The sequence below is a fragment of the Macrobrachium rosenbergii genome, chromosome 21 (assembly GCF_040412425.1).
Source record: "Macrobrachium rosenbergii isolate ZJJX-2024 chromosome 21, ASM4041242v1, whole genome shotgun sequence".
Taxonomy (NCBI): Eukaryota; Metazoa; Arthropoda; class Malacostraca; order Decapoda; family Palaemonidae; genus Macrobrachium; species Macrobrachium rosenbergii.
In genome coordinates, this window is record NC_089761.1 from 68,566,071 (window position 1) to 68,571,827 (window position 5,757).

Below are 5,757 nucleotides of genomic sequence, written 5' to 3' on the forward strand. Positions count from 1 at the left end.
CAAACATTGTGAATACCTGATATCAAACATAAATCAGAATGCAAAAGCGACCGCAGTATATAAAAAGCATCGAGCTGGGGAGCTGAAAGGTAAGTCATCCCCCACCCCCATCACCACCCCACCCCCACACCACTCCACGGCCTCCGTCCATCTTTCCTTAAGTTCCTTGCACCACTCCTAATTAATTTCAGTTTTACACTCGGGGAATGTTGACGACCGTTGCCTTTGCCAATTGCTTGTCGTAATCGTCCTTTTGGGGATTCACATAGCTTGGACCACGTGTTTGCCATACATTTATGTATCATCATCTTGCCTAGAGATATAAATGGTTTTTTTCCCATCTTTTCTGCACTCTCTTTGGAGTAACAGTCGCCACGGATCTTGTTACTATCCTGTGTTTGCGGTAGGACATGATGTCTTATTCATGTGGGGTAAGTCTGTTTGTCCACAAACATACGCTAGTATTTAACAGAGACTATTTTTAGCTCCTGAAGAATGTGTCATCATATTTGGCAAGATTCTTTATAAGGAAGGCATTTACTGAAGTTACAAAGTTTAATCCTGCTTGCTCTTTATGATATGATAACACGGGATTAGAATTTACTTGCTGAAATTGGTGCCTTTAGCAAATATTGTTTTTCATTAAATCTCACATGTGTAGAATTTTATGTAGCGCCACATTTTCTCTATCATCCTATTTTTGTTCACTGTTATCTCTTTTTAAAGTTGAAGGGCTAAAATCGGTAAGTCTCTCTCGGCTGCTGCAATGATATCTGAAGAAGAAGAAGAAGAAGAACATGAAGGAGAAGAAAGGAACATGGATATATTAAAGTTCTAAGTATTGTATTCCCACAGTAATTTCAAACAGGAAACAATGAGGGAAATATAATGTCATTGATCCTTTCAAAAGAGTATTAAGTCATATCTCTAGCAGCGCATAGTGCAAGATTTGACGTAGGAAGTTGACTGCCTTACATTTCAATTTCAGTTGTGTAATGACAGTATATCTGCGGCATTGTATGTCAGTTCATACTGACCGTCATGAAATATCTAACGTTGACAACTTTCGACTATCATACATCAAGATGATTTCAAAGAGGACTCCCTTTGTCATTCATACATAAGCGCGCGTCTGTTTGTTTGTGTTTGTGGATGTGTCACAAATTTACATTCACAATTTCAAGCATTTTTCAATAATACTGTCGTGAAAAATAGCAAATGGATAGCATAATATAAAGCACTGGGAAATCTAGGCAAAGAGTGGGTGCAACACTATGGGAAAAGATCTGGAATGCAGAGGAAATGCCAAGGAACGGGAACGGTAGTTGGATGATTAACATGGATAAACAAAAAGGAGACGTATTAAACTGCGGGAACTATAGAGGAATAAAGCTTTTGGAGCATGTACTAAAAATACTAGAAAGTTTAGTAGAAGGAAGGTTGAGAGTGTTGATAGATATACATGAGCAGCAGTTTGGGTTTATGAAAGGAAAGAGCATGGATGCTATTTTTATAGTAAGACAAGTCCAAGAGAAGTATTTAGAAGGAAACAGAAAAGTTTACAAGTGTTTTGTGGATCTTGAAACATATGACAGGGTAGAGAAAGAGAGGAATACCAGAGAAGAAGACTGGTAAAGATGATGTATGAAGGGGCAAGAACCACTGTACAGACAAAATATGGGGAGACTAAAAGGTTGGCATCAGGGATCACCTAATTCTTATTCCTCGTCTTTATAGACACTTTAATCAGAAATAAGGAACAACGAAGAATTGTGGGAACTGATGTTTTCTAATGATTTAGTCATCATAGCAGGCACAGAAGAAGAACCACAAGAAAGGTTTTTAGCATGGAAAAGGAGCCCTAGGAAAGAAATGATTGAAAGCGAACATTGGAAAGACAGAGCTAATGATTAGTAGTAAAGAACGACATAAAGAAGTAAACATTCAAGCGGAAGATGGTACCGTGCTAAAACAGAATAATGAGTTTAACTACTTGGGATCAATAATAACAGAGGAGGGAGGTACCGAGAAAGCAGTGAGACAGAGAGTGAAAGAAGCTGGAGTTGTTTTAGACAAGAAAATGCCATTAAGGCCCAAAATGAAGATTTATAAGACAGATATCAGACCCGTACTATTATATGGGGCAGAAACTTGGACGAGGAAAGAGGAGAGACAGTTGGAAAGAACTTAGATGTAGATGGTGAGATGGATTGCTGGAATATCACTGCTGGGAAGGGGTGGGGGGGGGGGGGGTGGTTGTTAGGCAAGATATAAGAAAACTGTGTGACATATGTAATGTAAAGGAGAAGGCTAGGGAAGCTCTTCTGAGATACTATGTCCATGTAATAAGAAGAGAGGAGTGATGGGGAGGAGGAGTGTGGAGCGTCAGCAGATCAGATAGATGGATGTTGTGGGGAGGGATATGGGTGAGGTGGGACTGGGCGAAGAAGATGCAAGGAATAGAAATAGATGGAGAAAGCTGACTCGAGCGACTGACCCTGCTATACAGTGAGACTAACCAGGTTGAAAGAAGAAGAATCATAATATAAGAATGAGAATTGTGAATGGACAACCCTTTCCGGACTTCCACCAAATGACATTTGAAGCGTTTTAACATTTCCAATTGATCTGTATGTACTTCCCACCTCTCCCTGCAGCACATCTTTGTTGAACATTTAATGTCAAGATTACAAAGCAAATAAAATCTTACTCATCGTATCTGTTTCCTTGAAAGATTATGCAATTATTTTTATTTTTGTTCTTAAACTCCTTTTATATTTATATATATCTAGCTACCCAATATTATACATAATATATATATATATATATATATATATATATATATATATATATATATATATATATATATATATATATGTATATATATACACACACACACACACATTTATATGTAATTATAATAGCCACAATGCCCTCTTAACTTCTCTAATTCTCCGCACTTTTTTGGATATGCTTGTCACTACAAAGCCGTAAGGTACAAGCGCAAGAAATTGAAGAGACTGTGACCTCCTTGTGATTATAGTGACGCGGGTTCGTTTCCCGCGACCGGGCATCACAGTCTCTTCAATTTCTTGCGCTTGGATCTTACGACTTTGTAGTGACAAGCATATCCAAAAAAGCAAGAATTGAGAAGTTAAGAGGGCATTGTGGCTATTACAAATTACATATGTACCTGGTAAAGGTGACCAGTAGATTCTACACACATACATGTATGTATATATATATATATATATATATATATATATATATATATATATATATATATATATATATATATATATATATATATATATATATATATATATATTGGTTTTTACTCTGACCTATACTTTATTCCTGGCTCAGGTATCCATATATGGTCTGGCTGATGGACATGGGATTTACTTTACCTCAGATCCTAACTTAACAATTATAGGATCTGACTGCAAATTGCTAGGTTAGGAAGAAACTCATAAAGAAAATAGTTGGGCTGAAGGCCTTACTTCAACAAGGAACTGTTAGAGATAAACGCTTGGGTTTACTTTAACTGGGATATATTCACATTAAACACTTAAATCAGAAGAATGGGGAAATGACAGGCAAATAGAACAAAGTTCTGCCGAGTGATCAAATATTACAGCAATTTTAAAATACTGAAGATCTAGGGGTTATAGTCGAGGAATTTTAGCAAAATCTACCTAACTAATTTGCAGGAAGTTCAAACTTGGCACAGTTGTACATTGACCTACACGGATTAAAATATTAAAGTCCTTATATATTGAAGCTGTGCTCTAGCCGCCATATTGGAAAATGGCGGCCGATTTTCGTATTTTCGTGTTTATCTTCTAAACCGTTAAAGTTACAGAAAAATGCAGGAATTAAGAATTATTCCTCATAATAAAATATAAAAAACTATTTAATCAGTTTTTTGTAGGATGAAAAATAAAAAAGTTACGGTTAAAACTGTATTTTTCCCCTATGCATGACCACAAAACAGTACGCATTATCAGGTTATACAGGAAAGAATAATAATTGTTTAAAAACTAATATACATATATGTGAAATCATCAATTACATGAAATATTTGCAGTCATTATTTCAGTGTTTATAGAAAATTCTGATTGTACAGTATACCAAAATAATAATGGACAATTTCCATTCTAAATGAAATCAAACTTTTCAATTAAATTTGGTTTATGTAATAACCGCTTTAAAAAAATTTTCTGAGTTACCAGAAACACTTATCTGCCAGCTCACATCACGATATACAGTGAATATTAACTAATTCATACCTTTAAGAGGTTACAGAGAATATTTTGATAATACTGAAAAAATAATAATAATATTCATCGGCAAAAGTAAAATCAATACATTCTGAATCTGTTCTTTTTATGCAATACTGAAATTACATTATTTTTTTCTAATTTTCCAGAAATATAGTGCATTATTCTTATATCTCATCACAGCTGGCAACAAATAATTTCTAATAATGAATTACCCTATGAATATATCAAAAGTGCTACACACGTTTTCTAGCCTGTTTTTTCACAATTTTCCAGCTCAGTATTCTGGTTCTAAAATTATTTCGACTGAGTTTTCACAATTAGTTCTTTGGCATTCTCCACACATCGCTGAGCAGTGCATACCGAACTGTGCACATTTGCACCTCTTGTTGCATGCAACCTTGCAATTGCAGGAAACCAGGTTCAGAAGTTTCAAAGGAGCCGCCTCTTTGGTAGTAGGAATAGGTTTCAGTGATTTTTCTGTCACTGACCAACCCCATTTTGTTGGATCCAGGCAGTTTCCAAGCCATTCCTGTACTTGCAAATGCATTCTGTAGGAGTGTTGTTCTGAAGCTGCGCTGGTTGGGGGTAAAGAGGCCAGTTGAAAAGATGAACTTAATTTCTTCTTTGCAATAATTCTATTATACATGAAATATCTGAGCTCATTTAATGACTCTGATTTAGATCCATACCATTTAAGAGTAAACTTTTCACCGGCATCTTTTATAGCATCCCTGCTGGCATCCTTCTGATTGAATATTTTCATTTGGTTTCGCAAAACCTGATTATTTTGCAGAAGTCTAAGTGCTCTAACTTTACCTTTTTTGTACAGTGCAGATGTCGTGTCAGACCCAGTCATGGCATAAACGAAAAGCAGAATGTCACAGCTTTCACCCATGTGTGTTTTCTCTGTCTGAATGTTGTACAATTTGTGAGTGCTACCTGATTTTCCTGGTTTAAGATACCAAATGTCAAGATCTTTAATAGCTAAAGCAGTTAAAAGTACAAGCAAGTCAATATCCTGCCCTACAACAACAGTTGGATATTTTTTTCAGCATGATCAAGAGCAACTTTGATAATAACAGTATCTGCATCACTTTCAGCTTGTAGAACTGAATAACCTCTGTTTTTCATTTTACCCATAACATCATCAATTAAAGCTCGTTTATTTCTTCGGTTTGCTAGAAAATCAGATTGTGGAATAGTAACTGGTGTAATTTCATCAAATAGTATGCTGTTCGGCGCTCTTGTTCAATTGTTTTAGTAGTGTCTCTCTCTGGATACCCATCAAAAACTACACTGCAACGTTTCCCATAATGGATCTCTACATAACTTACACAAATCCAGTATCTGACCAAATGTTGCTGGTTTTGGCCAAGGAACAGAGTGAAGCAGATTTCCACCGTCTAGAACACAATATGATTTAGAAGGTAACAATAAAGTCTCTTTCTGGGAGCAAAAGGCATTCAAAAAG